Source organism: Poecilia latipinna, unplaced genomic scaffold (genome assembly GCF_001443285.1).
Source record: "Poecilia latipinna isolate Pla-1442-1.1 unplaced genomic scaffold, P_latipinna-1.0 Scaffold180, whole genome shotgun sequence".
NCBI lineage: Eukaryota > Metazoa > Chordata > Actinopteri > Cyprinodontiformes > Poeciliidae > Poecilia > Poecilia latipinna.
Genome location: NW_015112796.1, coordinates 340,031 through 363,714, shown reverse-complemented (window position 1 = coordinate 363,714; position 23,684 = coordinate 340,031). Strand labels below are relative to the sequence as shown.

Below are 23,684 nucleotides of genomic sequence, written 5' to 3'. Positions count from 1 at the left end.
CTCCTTTTTTTTTTTTCCTTTTGGTGGCGCGTAAGTGTGGGTGGTTTTTTTTTTTTTTTTTTTTTTTTTTTTTTTTTGGTTGTTTTTATACCTCGTCGTTTTCCTGAAGCCATTATATAAAAGAAAATTGGATGGACCAGAGTAAGAGGAGGGTTTTTTTTTTTTTTTTTACCACTTTTTATGGTTTTCCAGTTCATCTACCTAAGAAGTTTGACATAAAGCTCCTGTTTAATGGCAGTAACAAAGACAGAGCAGACAAACAGATAAACTTTGAAACAAAGATGCATCAGTAATAATTTAATGCTTTTGTACATCTTTGTATGCAAATTCTACACTATTCTGATTGTTAAAAACTGAACATGCAAGAACATCATATTTTTTTGTCTCCAACCATTATTGGTGATTAACTATTAAGCAGAGGCAATGTGACACTGTGTGTGTGTGAGAGAGAGAGAGAGAGAGAGAGAGCGAAGTAGAGCTTTCACTGTAAAATATGGTTTTACCATTTTATAACTTAGACAAAATGATAATAGAGCTACTATTTTAGATTGTCCTTAAAAGCTTTTATTGACTTGGAGCATGGATAGCATTACAAGAACATGTCATATGTTTTTTTCCCCGAGGTAAAGTATATCCTTATCTAAAAATTAAACAAAGCAACTTAGCTGTTCTCTGTTCATCTTTCCGGTTATCTGTCGCGACAAGTTTCTTTCAAATAGCTTCTTGTTTCTCTTTCTTTTCTCTTACCTGTTTTTTTTTTTTTGCTCACAGCACTGATACTGAAACTTTAAGTTTTTTTCTCTCAGCAACTAGTTCCACACAAAGTGTTGTCTGTGTCCTCTTATTCATTTACCTACTGGAGAAGAATTAGGTATTAAAGATTTGGAGATATCAGACTCCAGATGTTATGGGAGTTAGGACCCACAATGACATACAAATTGCATTTGATACCTTCTTTTTTTTATTATTTTTTATAAAAAGTCGATAAACTAGCATGTTACCAAATGTTGGGCCAATGTATAAGACGGCAGACAAATGATTAAAATGTAATAAAACATCTGTATTGACATGGGTATAAGAAAAAGAAACCATCTAAAAAATGTTACTCCAGTCGTCTATTTGGAGTAGAAATGTACCTTTACGATTGTTTGATGGAAGCACGAGAAAAAGATTAGTAAAATCAGTAAGATTTGGCTCTGATTTGAACTCGGAATGCCCGCTGTTTCAGGTTTAGTATTAAAAATACAGAAGGTTCTTTGATTTTGGGATTTGTTTCAGGTTGCTCTTTTTTTGCAAAAAAGAAAAAATCTTTCAGAGATGCAGCCAGGGAAGTTAAAATGGTGGTAGTTGCCCCAGCAACAAGCCAGAACTGGGAATAGGCATAGGAAAATGGCCTGTCGAGAGTGTATTGATGCCTCTGCAACACCAGCAGCCCCGATAGCCCTCCCCCCCCCTAATGTTCCTTCCCCTTGTCCACACAAACGTGCACACTCACACACCAAGCAAACACCAGAGCTAAACGGCTCCTTAGCTCATATCCCCAATCTGTCACAGCTGACTGATGGCTGAGATTGGACCACTAAGCCAAGCTAGCTGCTGTCATTACCCAAAGCCCACCTCGGGCAGTTTGTTTCCCAGCGCAGCCCACTCTGTGCGCTCCAGCAGTTCAGCCAGGTGTCAGGTGGTCCTAATAATGGTCCAAACAGTGTTGTTACGACGGCGGTGAACTGTACCTTTTTTAAACGACACATTCACTCTTTTTTTTTTTTTTTGTTGTCGTCGTCGTTTTGTTTCTGGTGCTGCGCATTATCCCAGAGCTAATGGTTGCTGACTCTTATTAGACATAGTGCAGGTAATGCCTGCTGTAACGGTGTTGCTCTTTTTCCTTCCTGTCTCTTGTCCTTCCTTCCTTGTGAGGATGAAATGGCTACAGTCACTTGGTCACCTCCTCTTCCTCCTCCTCCCCTTTCTGGTGATCTCCGAGTCTCCTGTCCCGTTCCCCCTTCCTCCGTCTCTGCCAGAGACTCTCAGCACCAATAAAGCAGCAGATTTATTAATATAAGGCCTTTGTGGCTGCTGCCTGGAGGCCTGTGTGTTTGTGTGCAAGGGCAACTCTGTGTATATGTATGTTGGGGTGTGTTTCATAGATTTAGGAAGGTAGGTGAGTAGATTTATTTGTGCAAGTGGAGGGGATTTGAAGACCTGGAAGAGAGGGAGAGAGAGAGAAGCAGTAGGCGCAGAAAGGAAATGCTGAAAGGAAAAGATTTATTGAAGAGTGAAGACGGAGCAAAAGAAAACCAAGACCCTGCGATGAGACACGACTGAGCAATGCAGTGTTTGAAATACAAACTAAAATTTCAAATGTATTTTGCCCAGTTCAAGAGCGAAATGTTTTAGTAATTGAAATAAATTGCATCACTCTTGGAAATATCTTTAAATGAAACTACGACCCCAGGATACTAAAATGTTCAAAGATGCAGTTCCTGGTAAAAATATTCTCTCACCCCTTCAACTTCTTTACACTGCGACGTCACAATCACAATCTTTAATGATTTTTAATTCGTCTTCATGTGACGGACCAACAGAGAGAAGAACGACGACACAAGGTTTTCAAACTCTTTAAAAATGATCATCATAAAAATGTGGAGTGTATTTGTATTCCTCTCCAAAACGTTTAAGAACCACCTTTTCATGCATTTACAGCTGCACGTTTTTATGAGTGTCTTTATGACGCCTAGTTTTCCACATCCAGACACTGGACTGCTTGCCAACTCTTCTTTGGAAAGTAGCTCAAGATCATTGAGATCAAAGACGACATCTGCTGAGATCCATTCCCAATTCTTGACACGGACTCGGAGTTGAATGCGCTTCGATCCAAACCATTCAGTTGCAGTTTCAGCTCAGCGTTTTAGGGTTGGTGTTGTGCTAGACGCTTCACCTCAACCTTGGCTTTCAAGTCTGGCAGCTTCCAGGGGATCGTCTTATATTCAGCTCCATCTGTCTTTCCTGTCCTTTACGAAGAACAGCAACCCCACAGCATAATTCTGCCACCACTATGTTTCAAAATGGGAATGGTATTTACAGGGCGATGTGCTGTGTATGTTTATTTTGGATACTTAGTTTTTTATGTGAGTTTTAGTCCCATGTGACCAAAGTTACCTCGTACCTCGTAGATTCTTCTTTGAGTAATGCTGACCTCGCTTGGTCTGTCGGTTTTGGTAAACAGTCAGCTCTGCCTTGCTCTTTACATAGACCTTCAAACCCCAGCCTATTGATTTGCAACATAACTCTTCTTTAGGATTCTCCACAACTTTATCTCTGAACTGTCTGTGGTATTGTTCTGCATTATGCTGCTTGTTCTCTAATTAAGTTACACATGAAGTTACGTTGACGGGTAACTTCAGAAGGCATCTGTTTGTGGTGGAGTTTATTTAGGGACATTGAAGTAAAGGGGGCTTTAAGCTAATGCACTCCACACTTTTCAGATGTTTTTGTAATAAAGTATGAAAGCATCCATCAAATTCAACACATTGGAGTTTGTGAGTGTAACGCAACGACATGGATAAGAGTTAAAGGGGAGCTGATGCTTTTACAGGGCACTGTGTGTCTTTCTGAAATCTGTTGCTGATATTTACAAATGAGGATCACACCAAGTTGTAAAACTGTCTTCTTAATTTTAAAACTATCTCTTTGACCAGCAGGCAAAAAAATATGTCATGACATGATATGCTCAATAATGTGTAAAATTCAGCTTTTAAATGAAGTGCATCTTTCAGAGTGGAAAAAATATAAACACATCAACCAACAGCATATGCTTTGATGCACTGTCTGACTTTCATAAAAATCAAATAAAGGTTGGGGACACAAGCTTTCATACAAAGCAGGAATGGTCTCATTATTCCTTTTTTTGTTGTTGTTGTTGTTGTTGGATTCTGAACTGTTGGCTAAACCAAAGAACCTTTTTTTTCTTCATTTATGGGTTATAGCCTTAAATAAAATCTGGATCAGTTAAATTCAGAAAGAGCAGGCTCGACCTCAAAGAAAAGCAGGAATTCACGTTGGGCAGGAAATCACCAAGTTGGTGCATTTCGACTTTATATGGCCATGTCAGAAAATTGTTAAAATAACTTCCAGTTATGCAACCAGTACAACTGAATAAATACATTTCAAATAACTTTCCGTAAAGCTTAAAAAAAAAGGAATAAACTTGAACAATCTACACTTATTCTCACTTAAAAGGGCTAAATTCACACGTGGATAGAATTATATCAGATCAGCGTGATGAAAGAATCGTAGTTCAGGAATCTGAAGGAGGTTTGCTCCTTTTAAACCTCAGACATTTAGTTTGACATTCTCCTTACTGTTGAAGTGGGAGTCAATGCCAAAGTCAGACCAACATTTCTGTCTGAGGCCTTGAGAAAGAAGAATGTCGCAGTATTTCAGCATGAAGATCACAACAGCATCTGAAATCAGCTGCTTAACTCTGTGGAAAAGAGGGGGACATTTAAAACAACGGCCAACACGCACAGTTCTGACTGTCACAGCAAGTTTATTCATGCAAGAAATGAAACCAAGTCCCTGAAACCCCCCAACGTGTCACAATCGGACCTACAGCAGGCTCTTGATGCTGTTGAGGTAAAACTGCACATCTGTGCAATCTGACAGAGGAAAGCTTTGAAGTCTAGACTTTCTCAGAGGGCCATAGATGTCGAACAGGACATCTGGAATCATGTTTAGTTAACGTGAGTCTGAAAATGAACAACTAGGATGTATGGAGGTGGAAGTGTCATGATGTGGGGAAGCTTTGCTGCTGGAGGAGCTGGTCAGCTCACCACCATATCTATAGGAAAAGAAGAAACGGTATTAGATGCCATTATGTGACCACGTCCCAATGAAGAACAGAATGTTTAATATCCTATTTTTGTTTTTCAAACCTTTATTTAAATTCAGTTTTCCTCCTGTACAAACTTACGCGTGCGTGTATTAGCAGTTTTTCTGGGTGCATCTCGTCTCACAGGTGGTGTTTAAAAATGTGCCCATGCCATCCTCTCCCTCTCTGTTTCCGCGAGCGTGCATGTGTGTGTGTGTGCAGGCTAATCCTGTTAGCAGCTGCTCAGGGAAACTTCAGCCTCGCTCCTCCAAAGCTCGTTAGTCAAGCTTTAATTGTTGCTCCCTCGCTTTGCATATTGCCATGACGCTAATTTATGCCCGTTGTCGCGGTTACCGTCGCCACGGTGGTGAATGTCTGAGAAAGGAGTGGGCGGGGCTGCAGGAAGGCTCGTGCACGAGCCGGTGTGTGTCTTGTCTGTGCGACACGGCGATGGTGAGACGGATGTGGCTTCTTGCACAAGCAGCTGTGCGAGGCTGGCAGTTTGTAGGCGGGTCTCTGGAGTTATCTGAGTGATGATTGGATGAGAGTCGACTGACAGGTGCTGGCCTCAGTGGAGGGCTGACTGATTGAAGCGGGAGGTTTGACTCTGAATCGGCGTGTGCAGGAAATTGTGGTGCGTGGAAGAGCTGAGGAGCTCGTGCTGCTACAAGGTGGTTGATTTTTAGGTTATAATACATTTTGTACATTTTCCTGAAGCGTATGACAAAAGAAGAGCACACCAAGAGCCTCTTGAGTAATAAAATCAAAATCTCAACTCATGTTATAAAAGTGAAATACAGGAGTTTTGCTGAATACCTTCCAAAAAAATGGTCTCTTGTGAACACCTGCCTCCCTTTTCTTTTTAGAGTTTAACTGACCATCGGTATTCGGTGCCTCCAGAAGTCACTTAATTAGTAAAGGTGGTCCACTTTTTGTAATTTTAATCTGAGTTTACACATAGCCATACTGTATTTTAAGGCCTCAGAGGATTAGCAGAAAACTAACACTGCGCCTCACCCTGAGCAACCGTTCCCTCCATAAAACACGTTGGTGGCAGAATCATGATGTGGGGATGTTTTCCTTCAGCGAGGCTGGTCAGGCTGGTCAGACTCGATGGAGATGGATTGAGCTAAAAACAGGGCAGTCCTGAAGGAAAGCTGAGAAAGGGTGAAAGGAGGTGGGACTGAAGCAGAGGTTGACTTTAATGGACCCTAAACCAGCCTGAGGTGCAGTTGTCTCTTATCACTTAAAATATGTAGGATTAATCGGGTTTTTTTTTCTTTTTCTCTTCTTTTTTTTAAATAAGAGGTGAAATATATATATTTTTCTTTCACTTTGGAATCATCCACCTGGCTGAATCCCATCTCATTCTTACGCCCTTATTCTTATCTCTCAATCCAGTGTGGCGAAGGTGTTGGGTGTCCCAGCTGCCTGTGGATCAGGGTAAACGCTGTGGGCTGCTCTCTAGCTTTTTAAAAACGGATCTTTCTCAGCCTCCCACTACAGTACAAAGGTGTGTGGCCTGTGCTTGAAATGCAATCATCACGTGAATAGTTGTATTCGAACACATTGCGTTTACTTTGCTGTCATTGCATTATCACCATAAAAATATTAAAAAAAAATAATAATTATCATAACAATGGATAAAAAGTCAAAGGAAAAAGTATCATCATAATTCTGTTTAAAATATGTTGTCAAACCAAAATATAGAAATACTTTAGTGTGTATACCTAATTGCAAACAGACTAATCATTCGCATTTTTAATGTGGACCAATTGTAGGACAGTTTTTGTTAATGCAGTGGCAATACATTATCACAATCATACTTAACTTTTGTTCTTCTTTAAATGAGGCTCGTGATATTAAGGATTTTTGTTTTTGCTTAACAGGCATGATAAAAGCGTCGAGAGGTGGACGGATGGCAGACGCCATTTTAACCCATACACATTTGTGTAGCAGAAACCTGTGAGAACTGATGTTTGAGCTTCGTACTGGAGGATTTTAACCACAAACTGAGTTAAGAGAGAGAGAGAGAGAGGGAGAGGGGTAGATGCAGCTTGAAAATGTAATCCGGCCTTTGTGTTGGTCAATCGCATAAAATTTGATCGGAATACCCCGAAGTTTTCAACGCGATGAGATGTGGGAAGGTTCAAGGAGAGCGGATGCTTTAGCGTGGCGTTGTACCACGGAAGACTAACCGATCCCTCCCCCCCCCCCAACAGGAGCAGGAGATATTACCTCCCCACCCTCACAAAAACACATTTTATCTCCTGCTCCCTCTGTCACCCCCCCACCCCTCACCCGCCTGCACATATAGCCTCTACCAGAGTGACAAATAAACAAGTGAATGCTGCTGCTCACTCTCCCTCCTCCGTCTCCCTCTCTCTCAGCCACACGTGTCAGGGCTTGAGCTGAGCCTCCCTAAGATCCTATGGAGAGACTCTGGGGATATCGAGAGAGACGAAGGAGGGAGGGAGGGGCGGAGGAGTGAGGGAGGCGTCTGGGTGGAGTGGAAGGGGCTGACTGCTGTGTTCCTGTGTGTGTTTGCTCTCTGGCTCCTCCAAGATGCTTCATGTTAAGACAAACACAAGACAAACAGCTCTCTCTATGTGCTCCTGCTGTCCGTTCCTCTCTTATTTTCTCTCATGGCTTCCTCCTCCCCTCCTCGTGTCGCCTCACCCTTACCTCCCTCCTCCACCTTGCCTCTTTAACTGCCTCTCCTGCGCTCAGAGCGGGCGGCTACTGCTGAGCTGCACTACTCCCAATCAATTGCGCGCGCGTGCGTTTATGTGTGTGTCCCTTCTCATGCATCTTCTGCGTGTGTACTGTTTGCACAAATGTTTTTTTTGCCTGCCGAACAGTACAGACGCATGACGGTGAGTTTAATATGCAAAAGCATCTACTGAGGTGTCTGTGTGTGTACGTGTGTGTGTTTGTGCATCCACATGTGCATGTTTGAGCAGCATCAGTAGCAGCGGGAGGGAAAACAATTCCCAGCCTCGACTCGCCTCCCCACAACACACAACCACCAAATTTGTTTGGCTTGCTTCGACCGCGGCAGAGAAAACACACCGAGACAGACCATCTCCACCCATTTGACACGCCCCGGAGGTGTGAGCGCTGGCTCCGAGAGGAAACATCAATACTCGCCTCCACCAACAGGCTGCCTTTGGAGAGGATTGTCCCTGTATGGTGGAGAGCTTACCAATGTGTGTGTCTGTAATCAAGCTTTTTTTGATATCAACCCCATCTACAGCGATGGCCGACCTGCAGGCCTGACAGTTCAGAAAATGTGTCCTGATGGAAAGTGTGTGTGTGTGTGTGTGTGTGTGTGTGTGTGCGCATGCTTGGGGGGTATTCTTATTCTGTGTCTGTGGGCCAAAGGGAGAGAGGAAGGCAAATGCAGTCAAGGGTCTGAATACTAAACAGACTGCCATCACCCTGCCAGCACCTCACTCACGCACACACACACTTTCGCTCAAAAATGCATGCATGCTTGGTTGCTCTACCTCTTCCGTACGCAAACGGTGCACACATGAAACAAGAGAAGCGCACGCTCTCTCCTCATGCCAGCGGCTCAAACTTTGGCTGCCTTGCTCGGCTGCCGGTTGCCCTAGCAACCGTTGCCCACAGCACTTCGCAGCCCAATCGAGACGAGGGTAGGCGTGTGTGCTCATGCCCGTCGGTTCTCGCGCGCGCACCAGCCCGTCTCCCCGTCCAAATGTTTCAGGCGGTTGCGATAAATAAAGCCCAGGATCGCACTAGGATCACTTAGCCGGACTTAAAGGGCTAAATGAGCGGTGATGCTGGGCGTCGCCGTAGAGATGGAGGAGTAAATAATGGGCTTGGTTCTCACCTTGATGGTTCTGATGGGTTAAAATGTGTCCACCATGCTAGACGACACACATGTGCAGAAATGCGAAGACACAGATGTCGCCCCGTTCTGATCCCTTAAACAAACCGTCACATGTTTAATAGGATGCTGACACACACACACACACACACACACACACACTCTGTCACTCACCATTAACACTTCTCTGGTTTCCGTCAGGATCTCATTACGCATTTGCTTCCTTTTAAAAAAATAAAATAAAATCTTGAACTTTTTCAGGTTTTATCACATTACCATCACAAAAAATTATGTTTCTTTACTGATATGTTTTAAGTGACAGAAAACATATGGATGCAAAGGCCGAAATCCTTAAGTTTCACAATTATTATTGTAAAAACTAATTAGTTTTTATTTTGTCATTTTTACCTGCTCAACAATAACCTTAACATGAAGTTTCTCAATGAAACGGAATCATAAAAGGTGATTGTAAATCATTTTCAGTTCAAAGCATGTTAGGGTCTTATGAAAGTAAAGGCCCTGAAATTTCTTCCATTTTTGTGTTTGCTAGTTTCTTGGTCTTAAAAACTGTTTTAGACTAGAATAGAAATGCCATTTATTTTCCTGCAGAAGGACAATTCAGGTGTGACAGCAGCATAAAGGCATGAAGGTTCACACAAAGGGTCTTATAATCATCATCAGCCTCCAAAACTGGTGGATTTTAACCATTCCACAGACCGTCAGGCCACACATCACCCAAAGTGGAGTTTCATTTGGAAGTGGAAGCATCATGGTGTGGAGAGGCTTGTCTTCACGGACAGGAAGGCTGGTCAGAGTTGATAGGAAGATGGATTCGGTTGAATAAAGAGGGGAATCCTGCAGGAAAACATCTTAGAGGCAAAACACCTGAGATTGAAGCACAGCAGAAAACTGCTCATAAATTTAGTCCCACAGATTTATAAACACTTTGAAAACTGATGTCCATATTTGTCCAAGTAGGTGGAACAATAAAGGGCTAAAATGGCAGCCATAAAGCAGGTTGATACCCTAAACACTTTCTGCTGTAACTGCAGCAATAATAAGTTTCAGCTCATGGTTGCTGAAGATAATTGCGCGCCACTTTTTTCGCATTGTCATTTTAAAAACTGCTTAAACTTGTGTGTCATTCTTCTCTCACTTTCCAACAATGACCTTCGTTGTGTTGGTCTGTCTGTCACGTGGATCCCCATCTACCAACACAAAACACACTGCCACAGATAATTAATACGACTTTGGAGTGTGTTTGTGACGTCCTCCAGCAGATTCTCTCCCATTCTGTACAATCGTACCATTCCATGCTCCCTGTCATTTGTCTGTGAGAGCTGAAGAAAGCAGGCGCTGGAGAGTCAGGCAGGTAAAAGTGAAACAGAGAAGGTAAAACAGACAGGAGTGGGAGCAGGACAAGTGGGGGGTGTGCGCCAAGGATTTCAGGATTACTTTGAGAATTTTGACTCTGTCTTAACCGAGTAGAAATGAGGAGGTGGCAGCGACGGGGGTAGATTGGCTCCTCGGAGCAATTTACCTCAAATGGCTCCGACACAGCTAATCCGCTCTTAAAGGAGCCTAATCCAGTAGACTTGTACCTGATACTGAGGGAAGACGAGGTGGGAGAGGGGCGGGCAGGCAGGCAGACGACGAAAACACCGAGAGAAGCAGGAAAGAGGCTGTAGAGAGAGGCACACAAGATCGATTTTATCGTGCTCAGACCATAGATGTTCTTCATTTGCAATTGAAATATGATGCAGAATTGAATACAGGCTGAAGCCCTCTGCAGAAAAGCTGGTGATCGAGGCTCTGTCTGCTGTTAGTGCTGCTCTTGTTTTTGGTGCACTTTTTAGATTTCATAGACTCAAAGTGTCTTCAAAGTCATTCTTATCATAATTTAAGATGGCTTGTACACAGTAATGGATTTGTTGAAATGCATTTATTAATTATTCTCTTAAGAATTAATAAATGCACAATTAAAAGCACAATCTTACCAAGTATTTGTGATCCAGTTTCTAATGTAAATATATTGGCTTTGTCTTATTTCAAGTGTACAAACTTATTAGTAGCATTACTGCAAGATTTAGGAGCTCGTTTTGAATCAGTCATTTCTTAATATTGATGAAAACATACTTGTTCCACTGGCTCATAATTTCACTTAAGACTTTTTGCCTTATAATAAGTAAAATAATCTGCCAATATAGCTAGTCCTTTTTCAACAATACAAAGAAATTTACTTAAAATAAGCCCTTAAATCTTGCCGAGAAGATGCTAAGTTAATTTAGTCTTATTTCAAGTGTACGAAGATATTTGCACTAGAAACTCAATCAGAAATACTTGGTAAGATTTTGAATTTTTGCAGTGTTACCTTCTTAAAACACCCACTATTATGTCTTTGCTACGTGCCCACAGTTGGTCTAAGTTTGCATATGTTTGGGTTTAAACAGACGGCTGGTTTGTTTTATAGCCAGTTTTCCATATTTATTGGTCTTTTAAGATAATGTTTCACATGATCCTGTTGAATGAACTGAATTTGCTCAGCTGGTTTTGGTGGAACAGCTTTAGTGACGAAGAAAATACAGAGGAGACGCACAACACTTGAGCTCTCCGGCTCTGTGCCAGCTCTGAAGGCTCATGGCTGTTCTCTGGCACCAGGAGTTAAATAAAGGATGAACAGTTTAGATTTTTCTGGTTTACTGGCCAGCAGACTGCATGTAAAGACTTTATTGGAGACGAAACAAAGAGGATGACAAATATGTAGACATTTATTATAGGGAATTGTGGCGCAGATAAACTGTTAACGCTAGAGAGAGTGTTGCACGAGACCATTAGGAAGTTACAGCAATAGTTTACGTGGTTTTATAGGTTAGATAAGGCAAGAAACTGAAGATGGTGTGAAAAGTTTTTCCTCCCTGACAGGAAAAACTAAGAATTGCCTCAAATATGGACCAATACACGGGAAAAATGGAAGCGATTGAGTGTGGAACAAGCTCTGAAACTAATAACTTGCATAATTTAACATATGTCTGTTCTTAAGTTTCTTTTCTAATTTTTTTTTCTTATTAAAATACTTTTTCTGACAAAAAAAGTAAAAGTATGTGGAGATGTGGCAATAGAAAAGGCAGGTAACACTGCCGCTACGAAGTGGACCACATCTAAATGCAGCAGATTTGTCACCGAGTTAGAGTTGAGTAAAATGTCAGGAAAAAATCCCAGAACTTATCAATCTTGTCCCTCTGATTTCTAATTTCTGTGCGGTTAGCTGCAGTCAGGTGCCAAATGTTTCACTGTGCATAAAATGCACTGCTGCGTTTTAAAATTCGCCTCACAGCCACACGAGGTGACAGCAGATCAAATTGAATGTGGAGCGAATCTCCAGATTTTTGTTATATATTGCTTGTGTTAATCCCTCATTTTCTTTTTTCGTTGGCCAGTTCTAGTTTTCTCTGTGGTTATTTTTCTGATTCTTTTCACACTTCTTAGAGTTTTCTCCCTTCATCGTTGCATTTTTATATATTCTCAGTCATTTAGCATGTTTGCAGAAAGGTGGTTGTTGTTTTTTTTTTCTTCTTGCCTCCCTGCACAAATCTTGTGCCTTTCTCCACACACTTCATGTTTTCCTCAACATTTCCCCTCCATGTTGTTTTTTTCCCTCTAAGAAATGAAGCAAAATAAACTTGAACCCCAGGAAGGTGATTGATGGCGGCACAGAAACTTGCTCGCTCTCCATCGTTTTCCTTTTCCCTGTCCTCTCTTTATTCCCACAGTCACTGCTTCATCCTCCTCCTCCTCCTCCTCAACATCTCCCACTGGTGCCGTGACTCCTTCTCACACACGGAGATGGTTTATAAAGTTTGATTAATTAATTAATTATCTGGGTCTGGAGGGTGGAACCCAGACAAGTAGTTTTTATAAATTAGATACGCTAGAATAATTAGCTCTGAGATTCACTGTCATTTCAGATGTCGTTAGCTTATTTATTTCTAATTCTGTTTGAAACTGATGCTGTGCAGACACCTACAAAAACACGTCTTTTATCTAAAATATTATAATTATCACGATATTAGTCTTTGGTGATATAGCGGTGACTGAGCTTGCATCTCGTAGCCTTCCTCGGCCCGTGCGCAGGTTTGTTTGGCGTGTGACTGTACTGGCTGATCGCATCCATCAGTTGCCGTGACAGCTGCGGCGCATGGAGCCAGTCTTATCAGGCGCGCACAGGACACCTATCGTGGGTCCTATTGTCCCAGCCGCCATGATAAGTAACACGGGGGAGGAAGACTGAGGAGGGCTGTTGCAGGAAAATTGTGATGTTGACAAGTGCTGGACTGATTGTGGAACCAAAAAAAACGTACGTCTTAATATAAATGCATGGAAAGCACCTCTGAGAAGAGAAAAAAAGGAGCAAATAAACACATTTCCACGTGAATCTGAGGATAAAATGCCGCCTGTTCTATAAAGATGAACTATCTTAATCTGAGTTTTCAGCTTTTGCTGATTTCGAATTTGATTACAGAAACTAAAATCAGGACACTTTACTCCTCTCCAGGGTTATGTGCACAGCCGATTTGTGTCTGTTCATTTGCAGAGCTCCATCTCTGCTGCTCACTTTGTGTTTCCTAAAATTTCCAGGATCCTCTCCAACAGTACATGTAAACACACACACACACCCTCACTGAGGAACACATCTTTCCTCAGCAGGAAAGACGTGTTGTCAAGCGGATTCCAGGGCACACTGATCCAGACCTGTACTCAGATTTAATGACAACACAGACATCTAACACTGAGTTTCATTCAGGTGCCAGTTTCATTAACGTCAGGCCCTTTGTGGGACGGTTTTACTGTCAAATCCTTTTGTTTGGTGTTAAAGTTGTTTAGCGCCGTTTGGGTTCTTGTTTTCTTCCGACTTGGTGAAGTATATAAGTATCGGGTATGGATGTGACTGTACAATAGGTTGATGGTTTGATAATCCTGAGTAAAAATAACATCATATTGTCAGCACAAAAAGTTAAAGCAAGAAACTAAGATCTTAACTGTTTTTCTTTAAAATAGAAAGTACAACATAATGATTTTAATGGTTTTTATAACGTTTAATTTAACTTGCCTATTTGGATTTTGATGCTTCATTTAGCTAAGATTATTTTGTTTTCTATGCTATGTTTTGACTCATTAATTATATCAACACAAACATGTTTTATAGCTGGGGAAAACATCTGGACACCTTGCACTAATAACCAGTGTTAGTTCTTAAGTTTAGATAATTTCAGTGAGGTACTTCCTTCAGCCATCAGTCTGAGGAGAGTTAATACCTCTTCACTTTCAGCTGGGTGATGTTTGAACAGTTTCCTGCATGTTCAGCCCGTTTCATGTCGCTGAATGTCAAACCTGCTTTCACCTGACCGGAGTCTTTCTATCTCATCCCCTGGTTGATTTACTGACATGTTTTGCGTCAGTTGCAGGGTTCAGTTCCTTAATTTCTAACTATCTTATATTGTTTAACTGTAATAAATGTATTGTTTAACCTTTAATCTTCTCTCTGCTTTTAACTCACTGCTCACTGTTGCCTGAGTTTTACTGATTTCCTACTTCAGAAAGGGTGGAGTTGTTGCTAAACAGCATTGGCAGTAACATTTATAACATTACTGCTAATTTCCTAGAAGTAACAGCGCCGCTCGACCTGACGGGATGTATTTCCCGGCTGCAACATTCTGAATCTCGAAACCCTCCACAATCAGCTGGCTGCTCAGTCTGCTGCTAAATAACGAAACAACAAAACAAACCAGTGCGTCCTCCGGTACTGCTGTAGTTGATCTCAAAAGAAATTGTATAGCGCTGCTGCTGAGTACATCTGTATCAAACAAATTCCTGTTTACGCTGTAAAAATGTGCCTTGTATGCTCCAGATTCATGTTCGTTTTGAAACATAATTTATTTTAGTGTAGAATTATATTTTTGGCTCTCAGTTGTAACATTTATTTTGTCAATAACAAGTGTCAGGGAAATGAAAGCAAGAACTGAAGATAATCGTTTCTAATAAAATAAAGTCAAAGGTAAAGACTTTCATGAAGGATATTAAAACTCAATAGAAAGATCCTTTATTGTCCCACAATGAGGAAAATTCAAGTGTGCAAGCAGAAATTTCAAGGTAAAAAGAATTGTGCATATTCAATCATTGGAAAAAAAAAAGTGTGTATATATACATATATATTTAAAGACAGAACAGACTGTACAGTAAGGAGCAAATTTACATTAGAAAATAATGGTGAACATTTACACTAATTATTATAAGTGTCACCGTCTTGCTTAACAGGGAAGTGGTATTTTTAAATGGTTTTAAGAGGACTGAACATGTAAAACTGTTGTAATTAATTACAATTAATCCTATTGTTTGCTGTTAGCAAACACACCTGTGTCTTCAAAAATAAGCTGCTATGATAATGGAAATAGACTCAGGTATCAAGTATTTGTCTTATTATTGGTATCCAGTTTGAAATGTTAGTATCCTGACGACCTTATGAGGTTCTTTTCTTGGAGTGCTGCGTTTGGTTTAAGTCAACCATGTCCTCTCTTCAGGTGTCAAAATATTCAGACTCATCTGTCCAAAGAACGTTATTTTATTCTGTTGCTAAAATCGTCTTTCTGAAGATGTTCAGAGGATGTGAGGAGCATTCTTTGAGATTTTACAGGATCCACAAACCAGCGCTCTGGAAGGGCTTTTGTTTGTGTTTTTATTTGCCTGCGAAACAATGCCGACTGAAAAGGAAATGGCTGAAATGAAGTCTTTGCCGAAAAGGACTTTCAGCCTTGCAGCTTATTCTGATATTTGCACTCTATATGTAAAAAAAAAAAAACAAAATGTAGTTTTATGGGCGAGCCTTCCTTTTCATTTCTAAACAGTTATTGCTTTCCAGCTCAATAAGCTTCTAACACGGGCCTCTTTCTGGGGGATTGTAAAATCTTCAGAAGAAGCTCATGATTATTTTGTGATTATCATACTGGCATTTCATAACACCCTTAATGTATTTTAAGTTTATATTTTATCGGCTTCATCTTCATCACTGTGCTAAATGTAAATTGAAAGTGTACGTTTGTTTTGCTTTCTGGTGTTGCGTTGAGGTCTTCCTCGATGAAGGAAAATTTCTTCTCGGCTTGCTTAAGATAATTATAATAGACTCCAATACTGCGCTGGTTAAATCAATGCAACACCAAATGTTTAAAAAAATTTAAAGGCATATCATTTATTTCTACATGAGAGTCTGCAATGTGCTGCTGCCATTCCTGAGCGGAAGAGAAGGCAAACTTGTAAGATGCGACCTTCTGACACACAAAAAAAGTGAATTTTCTGACCTTCTGCCATTAATCTACAATCATTTTGTTGATGGTAAGCACTAAAACATGTCGTCATTCTCCTTATCTCTCTCTTTTTTTTTCCTGCCTTTGCGTTCCATCCCCCCTCTATCCCAGTATCCCTTATTGAAGCTTTTGCGCAAGAAGGCAGAAAATCTGCTTACCTCACACACACACAGGGATGTTTGGCAGCCTCACACCAAGTTCAAACTGCTTGGGAAAGCACAGCTTTACCTGCACTATCAACAGTAAACGTGTGTGTAGATCCTGTATGTGCATATATATCCTCCCCTGTGGTTGTGTATAGCCTGTGTGTGTGTGTGTGTGTGTGTGTACAGTAAACAATACCAGCACATTTGTGTGTGAGGCTCTGCCTCCCACAAACAGGAAAAAAAAAAAAAGCTTCAGTGTTACTGAAGGCACCGCTTTAAGTGAGAACATGTAAAGTGACTATTAACACCTTATTTTTCTGTTTGACAAAGTTAATTACCTTTTGTTTTGTTTCACAATGCTGCACGGTTTGATTTAAAATAGCAATTTTAAATCATTTTTCACACTTTGTGCAATGCAGAAACACAGAGCTGTTCTTTAAGGCAAATTGGAAAGAGATGCCATTTTGTTTTCAAGTTTGAGAACTGTTTTGATCAGCAAATAAAATAAATGAGATAGAATAGTAGCAGTGAACAGAACAGGCAATTTATCAGCGGATATTAATACCAAATTTCCTAAAACCTAATCTCGCGAGGCACCAGCAGTGAATGCTGTATTTTGTCGTTGTCAGCAGCTTTCGGCTTGTCGACGATGTCCTCGACGATGTCGAGGACCCCAGAGAGTTTCCACACCCCGGACCGTCCCGGGATCAGCAGCAAAATGTCATAAATACTTTAGCTGAAGAGTAGAGGGGGTCAGTAATCCTGCTGCAGTTTGCAATCCTGATGGAAAAGTAAAAAATAAAATAAAATACGTAGAAGTTTATAATAATTTAAATTTCTCTCCTTAAAAGCATTTTGTCTTTAGTCTAAACACGTTATGTAGGTTGGAGCCCTACATATCTGCAATTTAATGTTTTTTGTTCTTAATGCCACATGCAAAATGGGACTTTAACCAGCCAGTATGGAATGATGTCTGATTGTTATTTTTTTTTATTATATTTTGACAGGAAGTCTGTTTTTTATTTTTTTTCTTTCTATTGGTGAATTTTGGCTGACTCTCGATCAGACATCCAACGTTTTCTTATGGTGTGAAACATCCGTGCCCTGAAAGGCTGTTATGAGCAGCAGGAGCTTTTTTCTCCTTTTGTTCCTTCAGTGCAAATTTGCTCAAAACAAGAAATAGTTTCAGGTGCATTTCAACTGAATTTATTCATGTTCATAGTTTGAACTAAGATTCACATTCAGTTGTCATTCATTCAATTAATTTTTTAATCGTCTGTTCTCATCTTAGAGTTCAGATATCTTTTTTTTTTCCTTGAAACTTGTTTTAATAATTGTTCCCAATATTTAAGCACAGCGAGAATGGTTTTCCACATCAGCTAGCAAAACCTTCACTGACTTAATACGTCGTCCATCATCTGTACACGCTCATCATTGGGTGGCCGGTGCCCATCTCTGGTGGTCACTGGGTGAGCGTACGCCCTTGACAGGTTGCCAGTCCATGATGGGGCAACCGACAATGGACACACACACATTTTACAGAGACCAGTAGACCTCAGTCATGCTTTTGTTTAAGTAGCCAGTGCACCCATCCATGGTGAGGATTTGCAAACACCATGCAGAAAGACTATAGGATTCAAATCCAAGACCTTCTTGCTGCATGACGAACTGTGCCAAAGTGCATATGTGTTGTTAGTTCCAGAATGAATTAGGTCTTGTTCCAGCAGCTTCCCACAAACCCACATCTGGTCACAATCCCTGCCTGCAGCAGGCTCTGCACAGTAGCACCTGAGCCTGGATTCAGATACGTGTCAGATAAATCTGTTCTTTAAGGCCTGAAATGTGGGAGAAAAAAACAAAAACAAAACACAAAAATAGTCACAAAGTTATCACTTTTAAGGATACATGTCAAAAAAGTTTCCTGCACAGGAAACTTTACCCTGAAAGTCTCTCAGTTTATAGAGCATCTACTCCCAAATGGCGGACAATGCAGTGACACCGGGGAAAGCGGCACTCAATTCAGGCTTGTCAAGTAAAAAGTCAGGTGAAGAGTTGCTGCTATGTCACAGTGCATATCCATGGTGGAGATATTTCAGGAGACTCGAAAGCTTTGCGTTTTCAGATCTGTCCCATTCTGCAACCGGCCTCTGAGGGAGATGACATCTGAGCTACTTGATCCACTGGTTAAGCCTCACTGTTCATTGTGCTGCAGCTGCTTGAGAACGTAGCATCATTACATCATCACCCAGAGCCCGGTCCCCCAATTACTGTCGTTAATGGTCTTCTTTGACATTGGCTGCTGTAATACCAAATATCAGGCTTTTACTTATAGGCATGCCTGTTGTCATTAAGTACATTTGACATTTCTACTTGCACCTGAGACATGCTTTATTCAGAACCTTAATTGAGCCCCTTAATACTTAAGAATAATTGACATTTCAAGCCAAAGCACCATTCAACGATCTCTGTCAATTAGTTTGGTATTGAGTGAAAGAACAAAAATGTTGTAATCACCAGTGTCTCTTTTCACAACTGACTTGTTCCCCCGCATTTATCCATACAATGCTAATTAATGTAGCACTAATAAAAGGTGATACTGAACACACACATTCTAAGCGTAGCTGACAGGTGGCATGTTATGGTTAATTTAACAAGTCTGTCTCCAAGAGGGCTGATGTTAGCAACTGGACTAGTCCTATTTAATATTTCTGCTTAAAATTAGCCAGCATGTATGTTCACTCATTTAGCTAGCCTGCACTCTGCTGCTGAACATATGCCACTTTTAGCATGCTAGTAGTACTTTGATTGATTTATTTTTTCTAACCTCTAAACAAAGTGAATCAACGAAATCGCATTTTGCTGTTGGTGAATTTTCAAAGTGAAAAGGTGGGATAGTTTTACTTTTGTTGCCTTTCAATAAACAATAATAATAATAATAATAATAAAAACTGATTTTCCAGCTTAAGTAGCTCACTGCTCAAAACTCTTTAAGGAAAAATCTTTAAGTTCTGATCACTGGACGATTGATGCACAAATCTTTTCATAATGTGTGCATGCCACAAAAAGGCAAGACTGAGAAGAGAATCCATACGCCTAGCTTCCCGTTCCAGATTTAGCTCGCAGTAAATATTTCTGCTCAGGATAGATTGCCGACGTGTGTTTTTGAGAGAGATCAGCAATGCAGAAACAAGCACAAATGGGCAACTATCAGTCTTCAGTAACAGTTTGACACCAGGAGTCCTGGATGGCTGCTATATTTTGCATCATCACAAGGACATTCGGGTCTCTTTAGGCCTGTTTTGGACAGAGCTGCTCGACAGAATTACCCACTCAGTTTATGTATCACAGTGCCATCCTCTAAACAGCTTAAAATAGAAAGGTGGCAGCAACAACTGCTGACCAGCTGCAAATTTACTGATGGACACAAACTGTGAGCAGGCAAAACGGCTTCCACATCCACAGTTTTCTGTTTGATGGTAACTAAAGTTTGGCAAATCTAGGCGACCTAATCCAACAATATCATATTTATTTTATTAGCACATTTTTACACTTGATTTGCTGCTATATTATATTTGGCATTTTGTATATTTTAGAAGGTGAAGCTGTTATTTAAAGGAAGCTGTAGAAATTATTCCAGGAGATGGAGGGTTCTTAATGGTGAGCGTATGATAATGAGGCATCCGCAGCCTGCAGAGCTGTACATCCTAATAGCTACATTGATGGTTAGAGGTAGATGGAAGAAATAAATCGCTGTGCAGAGTGTGTCTCCGACAGTTATTCCAGACTCACTGCTCACCGGAGCGGAGGTTTGCTATGAGCACATCTATTTGTTTTCCTACTCCATTTCACCTTGACATAGGCAGCAGGCCCAGGTTTATGACATTGTATGTGTATGTGTGTGTGTGTGTGTGTGTGTGTGTGTGTGTGTGCGCGCGCGAGCATCCTAAAAGGCAGGCTGGTGTGTGATTTTTATTTTTATTTTCCTTCTTGTAGAAAGCAATCTCCCTGTTGGAGCTCATGAATCAATCTTAGGGGAGCGGGAATGAAGAGTGCATGTGAGAGTTTGACTCTTTCTCCAGGCTTATGCCTGTCATTAGTTGGTGTGCGGGCATCATGTGCTCGCCTTGCCTGACGGTAGAGTTTTGTCTACAACATGACTGCTACGTCTTGAAATCTTCCTTTTACTTCTCATGCTGGGGTTGCTCAAAAGCGAAACTCCTCCACCTTAACCCTGCAGCTGTTCGAAAGGACGAAACTCGTCGTTTGCGCGTGAGGCAGAGAGATTGTTTCCTTAATGCACTGATGATCAACTAATTATGATGACTTGTTTGTTCCTTTCGTTCTGGTTTTTAATTGTTCCAAGTTGCTTTAAGTTTGCATTTCTGCTTCATGTACATTTAAAAAGCAAAATACATCAATGTTGAGTGAATGATATGACTTTTACAGTGTTGTTAGTACGGCCGATAGAAACATTTAAAACGTTTTATGTTAATTTTTTTATTGCAGAGGGATAACCTGGTACGACAAGATTTGGAATTTGAGCACATTTATTCATCATTATTAAAAAAAAACAAACATCAAAATTACAAATGTCAAAATTATTGGTGCTTTATGCAACCTGCTTTTGGCAACATTATAGCTCTTACCCATAAAATTTACCAAGATGGGAACGTACAAAAAAACTAAAGATTTTTGCTTATTCCTCTTTTGCAGAGTCTTTCTCAGGTATCATGATTTAGGTCTGAAGACTGAGAATTTATTTATTTTTTTTGTTTAACACATTTATCTTGACTTGACCATATGTCTTGGACCATCACGCTGTCCACGTCCAGCTCTCATCGAAGGGTTTGTGATGCCGTGTACTCTTAACAATGTTCCCAAATGTCTTCAGAAAAGAAACGGGACCAAAACATTGCAGATCCTCCACTTTTCATAACGGTAAGAATTAATTTGCTTTATTTAAAATGTAAAAGAAAAAAAAAAGTCCAACATAAAAATGTATTTTTAGTGAAAACCTAGACACTAAGGCAAGCTGAGTCGTAGTCTGATTTAACCAAAACATCTAGTTTCTGTTAAAGCCAAAGTTCAGATTGGCAAACTCTGCATGCTTATGTTTGTGATGGTAGGACAGAAGAAGCTTTTGGCCTGCATCCGCTAGTGGAGCAACACAGTGGAGCGTTGAACCACTAATATTATTGTAATAAGGGAGTAGAGAACATGTAGTTACACTCTTTTAATTATGTTTGTCCAGGAAAGAGGCACAGGATGTCTGGATCAGGTGTATTTTCTAAGATGAGAGAAAAAAACCAGTCAGTCACAGCCCTCTCTAGGAAAGAGACATAGCTAAACATGAAATCCCTGGACCATTTGTAGCTTCTGTGTAATAACAAAAAAAAAAGAACTCAAAGTTTATGGCAGCAATAACTGCAAAACATAAATATATTGACCAATTTAAGTATTACAACATGTCTCATCGGAAGCAAATTATTGCTGCAAATATTTCCCCTCATTTCTAATTCTCTTGGTGAATCTGATTTCAGAAATGAGCCTCGGCGACTCTTACTGACTGATCAAAGCTTTCGGTTCCTGTCTGCATTTCTTTCCTCATTTCGTTTCCGTTTTTCCTCCCCCAAGCCCTATGGCGTACGCGTACTGTTCTCCGCTGATCGAACGTTGGCTTGGATTGGCCGTCACCTTTTGTTTGGTTTTCTTGTTTCTGCTAACAGCAGTGCAGAGCCTGAAGGATGCTTGTGTACGGTTTTTCTGGTTTAACACAATGTAAGCTCTCCTGTCTCACTATTGTCAAGTAGTCTTAGGAGTGCTGCTTATCCAAATGCTACACCACTGAGCTGATTAGGGAGGATGCATCAGCTGTGTGTGTGTGTGTGCTTGGGTGTGTGTGTGTCTATTTGTCAATCAACCTTTACCTCATGCTAGCTTGGCTCGGCTGAGTTTCATGTGTGTGGAAACGGCTGTGAGAACTGTGTTTCCACAGATTGTGTGCACGAGTGGAAGTGTGCGTCTTTTGAGGATTCTCAAAAGCAGCCCTTTCCCCTCTCATGTGGCTCCTCTGGTATGTTTGGTATTTCACAAAGCCTTAGATCCTCCTCTCTTCATCGACTAGGGGGAGGTGTGTGTGTGCCTCTGCTAGAGAAATATGCTGGCTAACACACACACGCACACACACACACACACACACACGCACACACGCAGACATTCATAGATCTGAAGTGTCATTTCTCTGCCTTGTATGGAGGAGGGTGGGGGAGTGGGGTTGTAAGCGAGTGTGCATGACACTGTGATTAACAGACACACTTTCTCTCGCTCTCTTTCTGGTTCTGTCGCTCCGAGTTCCTCTTCTCGTTAGTGTGCATGGTAGGGATTTCTTGGTTGGCTGGAGAGGCGGCGGCGGTTGTGTGTTTCCGTGCACATATGCTTTGTTGTGTGCACTGGTGTGAGCGTGCGTCTGAGGAGACCAGAATGTAATTAGACACAATGGCAGAAGCTAATGGAACAGCTGCCTCTTTGTAAATGTTGCTGGCCGCGGCCGCGCGGCTGCACAAAACGCTCGCAGGCGCTGCGCTGACCCACCAGCCGCTCGGAGGAGCTTCACTCTCTGCTCTTTCTTTCTTTCTTTCCTTTTCTACTTTTTCTTCTCGCTCTCACCTCTGTCACATCCACGTTTTTTTTACTTCCTTTCCTGCTTTTCTTGTATTTTAACTTTTCCTTCTGCTCTTTGAACTTCCACACAAAGAACCCCCTGCATTCAATCTCATTCTTCCTCCTTCTACTCGTCTCTCCCTCCCTCCTTCCCTTGTCTTCTTTCTCCTCCGGCTGTCTCTGTCTTTCTTTGTGTCTGCTCTGTTCCTTTGTGTGGCACTCTCACTTTTCCTTCTCACTCCCTCCCTACCTCCCTCCCTACCTCACTTTTTTTTCCTTGGCTATCAGACCATTTTTCCAGCAATGAGACTCGTCACCCCTCCCCCTTTCTGTCCTCTCCTGCCACCCCCTCCTCCCTCCTCCTCCTCCTCCTCCTCCTCCTCCTCTTGTGGCAGCGCTCCTATCAGAGAAATGATAACACTACGTCACTGTAATCTGGCACAGGAGGGCTGCTGCAGCACACACATGGAGCTCTTTACTGTCTCCATCACTGCTGTAGCAAAACACCAAATCTGTCTTGTTTTTCATCTGTCACTCTCTCTCCCTCTCTAATTTTTTTCCTGCCCCTGTCCCTCCCTCTCCCCCGGACTTTACTTTCTGGACCTTGACGCTTGTGTCGGATAGTCATAACGGCCTCCTTTAAACATTACGCCGCCGTAAAGCCTTCACAGAGAAGTGACCTTGCCCGTTCCATGTTCCCATCCCTCCATCTTTCCGCCCCCCACATCCCTTCTTTCTGTCCTCTGACAGGCAGCTGTCTGGGCCAATTGATAAGGAGGTAAATCTCCGTTTGACCTCGT

The 23,684-nt window shown here is 41.3% G+C and overlaps 1 protein-coding gene across 2 annotated transcripts in view; it reads left to right on the top strand.

The window, feature by feature from the left end:
• The window catches only part of maml3 (mastermind-like transcriptional coactivator 3), a 116,748-nt gene that overhangs the window by 60,528 nt on the left and 32,536 nt on the right, over positions 1-23,684 (top strand). The gene's annotated exons all lie outside the window — the stretch shown is intronic.